The following is a 14,067-nucleotide window of genomic DNA, read 5'->3' on the forward strand; positions in this document are numbered from 1 at the left end:
TTTAGTTTCTGAGTATGTTTGCTGACCTATAAATTGAGAGTATTCCTACCTCATGAAGTTGTAAGGACCTAAGACAGCAGTTTTCTAAATGTGGTACAAAGACTCCTAGAATCGCCAAAACCTTTTTTGGGGGTCCATGAGGTCAAAAGTATTTTCATAATACTAGATGTTACTTGCCTTTTTCACTGATCATGCAAAAGCAATGGGAATACAACTGCTGATACCTTAGCATATATCAAGGCAATGGCACCAAACTGTATCAGTAGTCATTGTATTCATTACTGCCACACACTTGCAATTTTTAAAAGGGCCAGTTTCACTTAAGAATGACCTTGATGAAACAATAAAAATTGTTCATTTTATTAAACCTCAATTCTTGAGTGCATGGCTTTTAATATTCTGTTTGACAAAATGGTATGTACACATAAAGCACTTTTGTTTTATATCGAAGTATGATCGTTGTCTCCAGGAAAAGCATTTGTGCAAGTATTTTAATTGTGAGCTGAATTCGCTGTGTGTTTTAAAATGAATTACTATTTTAACTTGACAGAATGACCAACAGTCAAAGTCTGATTATTTAGATGTATTTGGCATTTTCTCAAAAATAAACAAAGTGGGCCTGTCACTTAAAGGAAAACGACTTATAGTATTTGTTGCCAATGGTAACATTTGAGATTTCAAGTGAAAATTATATTTTTGGAAAACTTGTATTTACTACAGTGAGCTGGCAGCTTCTCAACACTGAAAGATTTTGCTAATGGGATTGGTTGTGACTTGAATGAATGCGAGTATTTTTTATGCTGGATAATGGGATATATTAACATTTGGAATATCTGCGTTACTGAGTGAACCAATATTTTCCAAATGACCAAAATCATGCTTGGGTAGAAGATCCATTCAAATTGCAAGACAGACCAATGGGTTTTAATGTAACAATACAGAAAGTTCACTGATATGGTTTCAAATACCACATTCAATTATCCTTGAAAAAACTACCACTTGTCATGGTTTGGTGTACTGTCAAAGAAGAATATCCAAAATTATCTGAAAAGGGGAATTAAAACATCTCTTCTTTTTTCACTTATTTGTATGAGGACAGATTTCTCCAAATACTTCAGTCAAAACAGATAAAAAGGCATAAACAGATAAGAAAATCAAACTATTTTAATTAAATCAGGTATTAAAATATTTGCAAAAGTATGAAACGATGATGCTTTTCTCATTATTTTTTCTTTTGAAAATGTCATTTATATGTTTGGCTGGTGTGACTCAGTGGATTGAGTGCTGACTTGAATGCCGCAAGGTCACTGGTTCGATTCTTGGTCAGGACACATGCCTGGGTTGCAGGCCAGGTTGCCGGCCAGGTTGCCAGCTGGGAGCATGCTAGAGGCAGCCAACTGATGTTTCTCTCTCTTCTCTTTCTCCTTCCCTTCCCCCTTTTCTAAAAATAAATAAATAAAATCTTAAAAAAAGAGAAAATATCATTTATACTAACCTGCAATTGGTTCACTAGTTAAGAGAATTTTTATAAAAATATATTTGAACCAAACTAATGACATGCTGCAAAGATCTCAAATGATCTCTATTATTGCTTTTTGTCTTTAAGATTGTATTTATTTATTTTTAGAGAGAGGGGAAAGGAGGGAGAAACAGAGGAAGAGAAACATCACATGTGGTTGCCTCTCACTTGGCCCCCACTGAAGACCTGGCCCACGACCCAGGCATGTGCCCTGACTGGGAACCGAACTGTCAACCCTTTAGTTTATAGTCCGTGCTCCCTGTTACTGTTTTTAAATGAATTAATATTTTAAAAGTTTATCAATTTTTGCCTTGGCTGGTGTGGCTCAGTGAATTGAGTGCCAGCTTGAGAACGAAAGGGTCACTGGTTCAATTCCCAGTCAGGTCACATGCCTGGGTTGCAGGCCGGGTCCCCAACAAGAGGCTCATGAAAGTCAACCACACATTGATGTTTCTCTCCCTCTTCTTCTCCCATCTTCCCCCTCTCTAAAATAAATACATAAAATCTTTTTAAAAAATAAAGGTTTATCAGTTTTGATTTCTAATTTAGTAAATATTGGTAGATATAACCCACATAAACATGAACTGTTTGGGGTTCTCAGTAATTTTTAAGAATACAAAGGGATCCTAAAACCAGACTTCAAGAACTGCTTACTGGTCTGTGAGATTATATATATATATATATATATATATATATATATATATATATATAATTTATCACAGGATCTGGCAAACAAACAGTAGCTATTAATATGCAGTAGAAGCATAGGAGAGTGAATGGCAGGAGCTAAGATTTTGTAAAAAGATTTTTATTTATTTTTAGAGAGAGGAGAAGGGAGGGAAAAAAAAACATCTATCAGCTGCCTCTCATATATACTCCAATTGGGGACAGAAGCTGCAACCCAGGCACGTGCCCAGGCTGGGAATTGAATCAGTGACCTTTAACTTTGCAGGACAACGCTCAACCAACTGAGCTACACCAGTCAAGGCAGGAGCTAAGATTGAGCAGACGGTTTGGTGCCAGATTGATTGTGAAGTGCCTTGAGTGCCTTTGACAGCACTGTAAGCAGGGCATGGCATGACTGAATTTTATAGTTTAGTAATCCAAGTCTGAGAGCAGTATGCAAGATGTGGGAGAAGCTGGTTCCTGGAAATCTAGGGGGTTGTTGCAATTGTCTGGGAAAGATTTGACAAAGATTTGAATGAATGTATACAGAATGGGAAAGGGGGAAATGGCTTAGATTTAAGAAACATTTCTCAGCCCTGGCTGACGTAGCTCTGTGGATTGAGCGTGGGCTGCGAACCAGGCATCGTAGGTTTGATTCCCAGTCAGGGCACATGCCTGGGTTGCAGGCCATGGCCCCCAGCAAGCGCACATTGATGTTCTCTCTCTCTCTCTCTCTCTCTTTCTCCTTTCCTTCCCTCTCTAAAAATAAAAAAATAAATAAAATCTTTAAAAAAAAAGAAAAAAGAAACATTTCTCAAGGCAGAATCAGCAGGATCCAATACCAAATGGATGTGTGATATAAGAAACAAATCTAAGATGATGACTTCAAGATGTCCATAATGGGAGACTGGGTAACTAGTGATACTCTTAATGAGATAAGGGTATATGTTTAGAAGACAAGAATATTGGGGATGCCCAGGCTGGTGCAGCTCAGTGGACTGAGTGCTGGTCTGTGAACCGAAAGGCTCCTGGTTCGTTCGATTCCCAGTCAGAGCACAAGCTTGGGTTGTGGGCCTGGTCCCTGGTTGGGGGCATGTGAGAGGCAGCCCACTGATGTTTCTCTCTTGCATCAATGTTTCTCTCTCCCTCTCCTTTTCCCTCTCTCCTTCTCTCTCTGAAAATAAATAAAATCTTAAAAAGAAAAAAGAATGTTGGGGAGAATGATATGTATTGAGCCTGAAATGCCTATGAGACTTGTAGGCTGGAAATCTAAGAGGTAGTCAGAAATGCAGGCTTGAGGTTACAGGCACGGTCAGGGATACAAATATTGTTTCAGGAGTTATCAAGATTGAAGCATAAAAAATAATATGTATTGTGTGTCTATTATATGCCAGGCACTTTGGTAAATATGTGTGGGTAGGGGACTCATAACTGATGGCCTCAATTTTCTCTGAAAGGGAAACCACACATGTGGGGGAGTGGGGACTATTCCTTTGGGACTTTAACTGCTCTTAACATTCGCGCAGAGAAAGTTCCTGTCTTTGCTGATGCTCTCTCCTGGTGAAATAGAAAATTCAGTGGAAAGGAATGGAAATTCCTTTCTACTTTACATTAAAATTTAGCTATATTTGCAAAGAGCAGAGGCTTTGATGTCAGATTTGGATTTGAATCTGCTTCTGTCCCTTACTACCTCATGACTCTGGTGAAGTAATTTAACCTCTGGTCTGTTTCCACATCTGTAAAATAAGCTACCTGGCAGATTATGAAAATTAAATGAATAATGAGGGTAAAATGGTAACTGTCATCATCGTCATCATTATATTCCTCCCAACAATTCTGTGAGATAAAGATTATATCATTATCCCCATTTTTACAGAAAATAAAAGTTAAACATAGATTCAGAAACTTATCTACAGTCAACTTTTAAATGGTGGCTAGCATTTGAATTCGGGTCTCAAAGGGCTTTTACAGCCCTTTCTCATCCAGGGAGACTATAGAGAGGAAGAGAGGAGGACCATATGAACTCTGAGGAATACTAATACTTAAGGGTAGCCAAGAAGAGAGCCATCATCAAAGAAGAATCAGAGATAAATGCTCTAATGTATTCGTTTGTTAGGACTGCCATAACAAAGTATTACGGACTGGGTGGCTTAACCAACAGTAGCTAATTTTCTCTCAGTTCTGGAGGTTAGGAGTCCTGAGATGAAGGTGTAGGCAGGGTTGTTATTTCTGAAGTAGCACTCCTTGTTGTAGATGGCTCTCTTGTCCTGTCTTCACATGGTCTTTCCTATGTGCACATTTGTATCCTTATATGCTTTTACAAGGACACCAGTGTGGATGACACAGGGGCCACACACTAAACCTGACAAGCTCAGGGGAGGCCTGGCTGGCAGGCCTTAGAAACTCAGAGACCTAAAGTAACCACATAGGATGGTCTGAAATTAAAATTTTCTAGCTTAAAGTGAGTTGTGGCAGGTAGTCATGTCCTAGGTTAGTATCTTTCTTAAAAAAAAAAAAAAATCATTACCTGAGGATAGAGAGATCAGTCGCTACCTCCTACAGGCAACCCAACCAGGGATCAAGCATCCAGCCTGGGGATCGAATCCACAACCTACGTGTGTGCCCAGACCAGGAATCAAACCCACAATCTTTTGGTGTATGGATGCTCTAACCAAACTGAGCCACCCGGCCAGGGCTGGGCTGGTATCTTTCCTGACAAAGGTCAATCTTTACCGTAATTGAGCCTATTGTCTTTTTGTATCTATGATTACAAACATTTGGAATGTCAGGGTAATTTCCTTTTCCTATACCCCTCAGGGCACAAATTCCCACCAGAGGAGGAGCCCACAGAGTCCTTCATTGTTATTGTTACCACGTTAATTGTTAACTGTCCTATACTCACCTACACAAAAGTATGTGTCTATTCCTTTTATCTTTTATCCAATCCTAGAGATTCCCCCCTCTGATTTCTCCTGCCTCTCTAATCTATCACCAATGAATTTCATGTAACACCCCCTACCCCACATCTTCCCCTTTGATTCTGATGTATAAGATACAGTGGTAAACCTGCCATTTTCTGGAACATTTTCTCAATTCTTTGAGATTTTGCATCCCAGCAATTGTCGTCAGTTTGCCTCAACTAAACTCATAGAGATTCTTACAGGTTTGGACATTTCTTTTTTTTTAAGCTTTTATTTATTTATTTTTAGAGAGGGAAGGGAGGGAGAAAGAGAGAGATAGGGAAGCATCAATGTGCAGTTGCTGGGGGCCGTGGCCTGTAACCCAAGCATGTGCCCTGACTGGGAATCGAACCTGTGATGCTTTGGTTTGCAGCCTGTGCTCAATCCACTGAGCTACACCAGCCAGGGCGGTTTGGACATTTCTTATGTTGATGCTAGTTATACTGGACTAGGGCCCCCCATCATGGCCTCACTTAATTTTAATTATCTCTTTAAAGACCCTCCAAATTACAGCCATACTCTGAGGCCTGGGGAGTAGTAGGTCTTCAACATATGCATTTTGGGCAGAACACAATTCAGTCCCTAACATTGTTGTTTTCATGACATCCTTCATTTTCCTTCACAGGATATATAACAATTTTATTGTGTGTGTTTTAATAATTTAAATTCTTTATCATATCCTAAATTTTGAATTTGATAGTACCTTTTAAAAAACTGCCTTGTCATTTTTTGTTTCTTTACTCATACTTTTATTACTTTTTTCCCTTTAAATGTATTAAACATACTTATTTATATGCTCTATCATAATTCCAATACTCAAAGTCCCTGTGGACTTAAACTATTTATAATTTCTGCTCATTCACAGTGCCTTATTTGCTGTTGTGTTGTGTTTTTGGAGTTTTTATTTGTGAACTCCTATTTGAAGGAACTTTAGCTCTAGGGAATTTTTGAGGTCTGGATTTGAGATGCCTTTGTCCAGGGAAGACTTGTGTTGGTTTCCCTCAAGAGCCTGGAGATAGTTCCAACCTGTGACTACTTTAAATTCTGGGCTTGAAGTTTTTATTTAGGAAGTGAGAATTTAGGCTATAACCCCCTGAGAGAACTAGGCTGTAAATTCCCAGGGGAAATTTTTTTCCTCTGACTCAGAACCAAGATTGAGATAGGGACATTTTCTTGCTGTCTCTCTTCTCGGGGTGGGTATTTCTGGTTTACTCTTTCACTGAGAGTGGAGTCCTCAGGGGGATTCCGATCCAGCCGCTCTTTTAGCACAAGCCCTAGGCTTTGTCTACTGCCCGCTGAGAGACCATTCAGATAGAAACTCTGACTGTCACTGGGGATTGGCAGATGCCTCTACAGCAGCCACCAACTTCAGCCTTATGTTTTTGGACTCATACTTTTGCTTGTTGTGTTTGAGCTGCTGTTTCATAGTGGAGCGTTATGTTGCCGGATGTCGTATACTGTTGGGTGTCTGTCCCCCCACGCCCCACACTGTGAGTTCCATGAAAGCAAAGGCTTGGTTTCGGTTGTCACTGCTCTTTTCCCAGAACCCAGCCCTGTGCCTAGTACACAGAAAGTGATCAATAAGTATTTATTGACTGTATGAAGGTGGGGAAAAGTTAGGAATTGCCAGAAAGGCATTGAGGTAGAAAAAAATTGAGGTAATGACTGAAAACTGGTCATTGTATTTGTCAATTACGTTGTTTTGAGAATAGATTTCATAAATTAACAGGACAGAAGCTGAATTTCACTGATTAAAAAGTAAATGGGAGAGTGACGAAAAAGCACAGGATGACTGGATTAAAGAAAAAGGAAAAAGAATTTTAGAATGACAAATTCAAATGTATCTGCAGGTTAAGGAGAATTACTTTCTGACATGAAAGAAATTATAAAGGACAGAGAAGAGACCATTGAGAGTACAGTATTCCAGGAGAGACAGATGGGAGGGAGGGCAGAGGCTCAAGTTAAAGCCTCTGTCCAGGGACCCTCTTCTTCAGCCAGGCCGGGAGATACGGATGGGGTGCCCTCAGTTAGTTTAGAGCTCAAAAGGAGGAATGCTGGGGAACATGGCACTTGTCTATTTTCCTTTTGTGTGAGAATGCAAGGTGGTCTACAAAAGCAGAGGCTGGAACTAGAGAGAGGTGCCTGCGGAGAGCAGCTGTGGGAAATTCACAAGGCATCTGGCTCCCTGTGAGTTCTTCCAAGGGAAGGCTGGAAACCACACACGGGTACCCGTTCTGACTGGTAATTAATGCTCTTCCAGTAACACAGTAGCCAGCAACTGACGTGGTGTGTGTGAGAGGCAACCGGATGGACGTTTCTCTCTCACATCAATGTTTCTCTCCCACTCTTTCGCCCTCCCTTCCCCTCTCTAAAAATAAATTAAAAAAAAACAAAACCAAAAACAAATTAGAGGTTTCTAGTACATACCACCAGGCTCTGACCTGAGTGCTGTCCTATCCAACTTTTGTACAAATAGTTTAGTTAAGAAATGATGACAGTCCTGACCAGTGTGGCTCACTTGGTGGTGCCTTATCCTGCAAAGCCAAAGGTCACTGGTTCGATTCCCTCGTCAGGGCACATGATACGGTTGTGGGTTCGGTGCCCCGGATGGGCATGTGTGAGAGGCAGCCATCAGTGTTTTTCTTTTCCATAGATGTTTCTCTTCCTCTTTCTCCCTCCCTTCCCCTCTCTCTCTCTCTAAAAAAAAAAATAAAATAAAATAAAATATTTTTATTTTATTTTTTAAAAAAGATTTTATTTATTTTTAGAGACGGAAGGGAGGGAGGGAGGGAGGGAGGGGGCGAGAGAGAGAGAAACATCAACGTGCGGCCGCTGGGGGTTATGGCCTGCAACCCAGGAATGTACCCTGGCTGGGAACCGAACCTGGGACACTTTGGTTCCCAGTCCGCGCTCAATCCACTGAGCTACACCAGCCAGGGCTTAAATAAAAATATTTTTAAAAAAGAAATGATGATCATATTTGAATATATTAAGAGTATGGGAGGGACCATGAATATTTTGGAAAGCAGTATGAGAATGCAGAGATCTGGCAGGCTAGACCAAATCTAACAAGATTTAGTTTAAACAGGTTAAATATGTTAAATATATATATAAACATAGGGTATATGGCATAATATGTTTTGAAAATTACTTAGGAGACCCAACAGAAATATGGACAGTTAACATAGAGGATATGTAAATAGCATGTACATATACCCATACACACTTATACCTACACACACACACACACACACACACACACACAGGTGTAGGTATTTGTGTTTTGTTTGAGTTAACTTTTGCTCATCCTTCATATTGGCAAAAATTTTAAAGACTGCTAATACCAAGTATTAGCAAAGGCATGGGGAAATGGCTAGGGTATTCTCACAAGGTTGGTGAGAATATAAATAATTTTAGGGCAATTTTTAAGTATGTATTAACATTTTAAATGCATATACCCCATGACCCAGGAATTTAATCTCTCCGTATTTATCCCAAAGAGTTACTCTCATATAGCACTAGAGGTATAAAACTTTTCAATGAAACATTGTAACAGCAAAAAATTAGAAACAATATATATGTCCAACAACAGAATGGTTAGATAAAATGTGATACATCCATACTATGGGACACTATATAGTGGTTATAGAAAGAGTGAGACAGCTTTACATGTACTGATACAAAAAGTTCACTGAGCCCTGGCTGGTGTGGCTCAGTGGGTTGAGTGCCCGCCTGTGAACCAAAGGTTTGTAGATTTGATTCCCAGTCAGGGCACATACCTCGATTGCGGGCCAGGTCCCCCAGTTGTGGGTGTGCAAGAGGCAGCCACACATTGATGTTTCTCTCCCTCTTTCTCCCTCCCTTCCCTCTCTAAAAATAAATAAATAAAATCTTTAAAAAACATGGTATCAAATAGTTTGTATTATTCTATATCTTTTCACTTAACATGTTTCAGAGAACTGTTTTTTAAAGATTTTATTTATTTATTTTTAGAGAGGGAAGGGAGGGAGAAAGAGAGAAACATCAATGTGCAGTTGCTGGGAGTCATGGCCTGCAACCCAGGCATGTATCCTGACTGGGAATTGAACCTGTGACACTTTGGTTTGCAGCCTGCGCTCAATCCACTGAGCTACGCCAGCCAGGGCGATAACATGTTTTTAAAATCCCATACAACTACATATTCCTATATGTAAACGTATATTCGTGTAAATATTTACATATACAAAAGTCTAAAAGGATATATAACCAAAATGAACCAGCGTGTATCTCTGGGGGAAAAGGACCAGGATTTGGGGTAATGGTCCAAGAAGGCTCTGGCCATATCTGTAGTTTTTTTTGAATGAAGGTTTTCATCTCTATTATTTATATCTTTTATTTGTATATTATTTATACAATGAAAACAATCCTATCTTATCCCCAAAATTACACTTCTAGGTTTTAGCTAGCGTCAGTTTTAATGAGTCAGTAGGGTGAGTAGTGAGAAAGTCTAAGGTGTAGGGCTGTCATACAGAGATTAGATTAATCTGCAACTGGGGAAGGGTGAGGTAGTTGGAACCAAAGAACAGAAGACAGAGGCAACTGAGGGTGTGGGAAAAGTGTCTTGAGATCATTGCCTGGGGAGTCTAAGTGCCTTGAGATGTTCAGGGGAAGAAGTGCAGACACGGAGGATCTGGCAGACTGGAACCATAGCTGGCCCAAACCAACTGATCCTTCTGTTGAGGAGCAGAAGGAGGGAAGCACTCCTCACCTCTTCTTAGACTGGATGAAGCTCACGATGACGTGGTTGTACCTCTCTCCAAGAAATCTCTCTTGTAAACCCTATCTGCACTTTCTGTACTTCTGAAATGGATGCGGGGGGTTGAAGAATCAGAGAACTGGCTCTTTCAACTTTTACATTTCTGTCTGATATCTCCCTTTGGAATTTCATACTCCAACTGAAATATCTAATTTAAAATCTTGTTAAGTATAAAACATCCTCTTTATTAATTTTGCTGATATACACCCTTCCCCAGTCCCTACCTAGAGTCTATGTGACTTAGTCATACTTCCCAGGTCAAGTCATGGGACAGTCATCAAGCTGGTCTGATATAATCTGGCCATGCCTCCCTGAAGGGATTAAAAAGTAAATGAAAATTAAAAAGCCCAGACAATGCCTAGGTACCACTACAGTGATTCCACTGTTTATGAGAGGGAGTGCTCAGGGCTCCCTCTTGGCTCCAAACCTAGTTCTTCATGAGAGTGTACAGGGCACTGTGGTTTGGTGAAGTAGCCATAGACTTTGGAGTCTGTGAATTACCAAGTGATCTTACATAAATTACCTTTTCTGGACTTCACTGAAATTTTGTAGAATAGTCTTACCTTGCAATTCAAATTTTAATTGTTAATTATACAATTGATGTATAAATATTCTCCTTACATAAAAGCAAAACATTAGAGATGAGATTAAATTTCCTTTGATTACTACTTCCTCTACTCTCCTAACTCCCTCCAGATGAAACCACAATTCTCCCTTTAGTATTTTCTCTCTCCAGTCTTTTTTCAATCAAACCTGTTTTTTTTTTCCTGTAAAAAACAGGGTAGTACTATCTATTCTGAGATAGAACAGAGGTGAAAATGCAAGGAGCACAATTTTTTTCTCTGCTTACTGAGTGTGTTGGAAGGAGTTGGGACCTCCTGCGGGAACACAGCTCTGCACCACACTCAAGCCGAAGAAGAGAGATCTTAACCTATTTCCGGGCGTGGAACTACCTATCCCCTATCTAGTATTAGAAAACACCTAAACCAATTTTAGAAAATAAACAAAACTAATTTTTTAGTTTATTTTTTTCCAAAAAATTCAATAGATGTCATACACAGAATCTATAGTAGGAACAAGGCCCAGCCTGTTACAGGGACACAGCCAAGGGCCCAGAGAACATTCTGTCTCCTTTGTACTCTTCCCTTTTAGCCAGACAAGGATGATTTTGTCTTAGGTCTTCTTTTCCTGTGCTTTTCATATCAAATTGCTGAAAGAAAGAGATCATATGCCCAGATTTTTTTCCCCTGAAACAGCCTGCCTGCTAAGTACAACAAAGACTAAAAACAAAGCAGTATCCCTCCCCCTACAATTCTGCTCTTCCGTCACTCCACAGGACGAGGGACACTCCCACAATTGTTTTTCCCTACTATCAGGCAGGAAGCACAAGCCAAATTTTCCAGAGACACTAGTGGTTGGTTCTCAGGTGCCCCAAGGGCAGGATGTCATTTTAGCATAAGAACAAATTTCATTTATTGAGCATCTATTTTGCCAACCACGATGTTTCTTTACAGATACTTAATTCTAACAAAAGCCATATAATGTTTGTATTATAATTACCCTCACATTACAGGTGAAAGGACTGAAGCTCAAAAAAAAAAGTTAAGTAATTCTGTTCTTAAATTGTGACTTCCTGAGGCAAAGGAGCTATGTAAGAACAATACTGGTTTGTGGAAAGTGGCATCTGGTAGCAGGAATGAGAACCAGGAAATGTGGGGACAATAAAAGAGGTAGGGTAATAGGAAATTTAGAAGAAAAATTCATCCCTCTCACTCAGCATGGACTGTGCTCTAGGGTGTGTATGTGTGTTTAAACAAATCTCCTAGCAACCATCTGGTTTCTATCTTTCTATGACAGCACAGGCTTGTGGTGTCTAAATATGGGCACAAGAGAGAATGAGTGAGGGCTCAGGAGGGGAAGTGAGGAAACTGCAGAAAACGCATTTTTTTTTAGTTTATTAGAGTTGTCCCTGTTTTCTCCCTTTGCCCACTTCCACTCAGACCACCTCTCACTCCCTCAGTCAATCCCCACTCTGTTGTCCATGTCCATGGGTCATTCACACAAGTTCTTTGACTAATCCCTCCTCATTCCTTCTGTCCCTCTCGTTCTCTTACAGCTGTCAGTCTATTTCATGGTTCCATGTCTCTGGTTCTATTTTGCTCAATAGTTTACTTCATTCATTAGATTCCAGTTATAAATGAGATCATATGGTGTTTGTCTTTCACTGACTGGCTTATTTCACTTAGCACAACAGTGTCCAAGTCCATCCATGCTATCACAAAATGTAGGGATTCCTTTTTTCTGCTGTATAGTATTCCGTTGAAAAATGTACCACAGTATTTTTATCCGTTCATCTACTGATGGGCACTTAGGCTGTTTCCAACACTTGGCTATTGTACATACCATTGCTATGAACAATGGGGTGCATAAGTTCATTTGAATTGGTGTTGCAGGGTTCTCAGGGTATATTCCCAGCAGTGGAATTGCTGGGTCATAAGGCAGTTCCATTTTTAATTTTTTGTAGGAATGCCATACTGTTTTCCACAGTGACTGCACCAGACTGCAACGGTGCACTAGGGTTCTCTTTTCACCACATCCTTGCCAGCACTTGTTTATTAATGATGGCCATTCTGACTGGTGTGAGGTGGTAACCTCATTGTGGTTTTAAGTTGCATTTCTCTGATGATTAGTAATGTTGAGCACTTTTTTATACATCTCTGGGCCCTCTGTATATTCTCCTTGGAGAAGTGTCTATTGAGGTCCTTTGCCCATTTTTTAATGGGATTGTTTGTTTTCCTGGTGTTGTGTGAGTTCTTTATATATTTTGGAGATCAAACACTTGTTTGAGATATCACTGGCAAATACAATGATACTGTATTTCCCATAGAGTTGGTTCCCTTTTCATTTTGATGGTTTCTATAGCTGTGCAGAGCTTTTTAATTTGATATAGATCCATTTGTTTATTTTTTCCTTTATTTCCCTTGCCTGAGGAGATATATCAGCAAAAATACTGCTACATGGGATATCTGAAATTTTACTGCCTATGTTTTCTACTAGGACTTTTATGGTATCACAACTTACATTTAAGTCTTTTATCCATTTTGAGTTTATTTTTGTGTATGGTTAAGTTGGTGGCCTAATTTCTTTTTCTTTTTCTGCATGTACCAGTCCCATTCTCCCAATACCATTTATTGAAGAGACTGTTTTTCCTCCATTGTATGCTCATGCACCCTTCGTCAAATGTTAATTGACCATACAGACATGGGTTTATTTCTGGGCTTTCTATTCCATTCCATTGGTCTATGTGTCTGTTCTTATGCCAGTACTAGACTGTTTTGATTACAGTGGCCTTGCAGTATAGTTTGATTGGTACTTTGATCCCTAGAAAAGGCCGATTTCTATGGTACGCTGTCACTTATTTCTCCCAGCCCACCCTCAAGGTAAGAAAGGGGCTTAAGGCCACGATCACAGTCTTGATTCACAGCAGTCACAGTTAAGAGGCGAGTCCTGCATGCCTTCTTTTGTCTTATTTTAACCAATTATGTAAATTCCTATCCAGTCAGGGGGATCCCCTTGGGACAAGAGCAGAGAGATAGAAATTTTTGCTTCCCATTTTCACCCCAGGTGTCACTTTCGTGTAGAGAGAAGTCAGAGGACCCCCTCTAACGCAGGCACGGCAGCCCCAGATGGAAGGGTGAGGGAAGAAGCCAGGCACAGGGTGAGGAGTGAGGATGGGCGCTGCTGAGATTCGACGGGCCCAGGCCAGAGTTGTGTGAGCCCCTCCCTCAAGTCAGCAGTGCTCCTCAACCCGAGGACCCCAGGGGACATTTGTGTAGGGACTTTTTTTTTTCCAGCTGTGACTCCAGACAGGGTCCAAGGAGGAGTTTTATCATCTCGTCTCTGGGTTTTATGGAGACTTACTTTACCCTTCAGTGTTAGCCTCCCAAGGCACTGCGTCACCCCTACAAGGGCACAGGAAAGGGCGAGTGTAGGGACTTTTTGATTGTCTTGACTGAGAATCTAGTGGGTAGAGGACAGAGATCCTGTTAACATCCTCAATCACACAGGACAGTCCCCACAACAAAGAAGTATCTGGTCCAAAATGCCAATAGTCCTGAAGCTGAAAC

At 40.3% G+C, this 14,067-nt stretch overlaps 1 non-coding gene across 1 annotated transcript; it reads right to left on the bottom strand.

The window, feature by feature from the left end:
- Positions 1–13,792: 13,792 nt before the first annotated feature.
- LOC114489291 lies at positions 13,793–13,914 on the bottom strand. The gene has a single exon (XR_003683857.1). It is a non-coding gene; the product is annotated as a small nucleolar RNA SNORA26 (small nucleolar RNA).
- Positions 13,915–14,067: the final 153 nt, after the last annotated feature.

The sequence above is a fragment of the Phyllostomus discolor genome, chromosome 14 (assembly GCF_004126475.2).
Source record: "Phyllostomus discolor isolate MPI-MPIP mPhyDis1 chromosome 14, mPhyDis1.pri.v3, whole genome shotgun sequence".
Lineage (NCBI taxonomy): Eukaryota > Metazoa > Chordata > Mammalia > Chiroptera > Phyllostomidae > Phyllostomus > Phyllostomus discolor.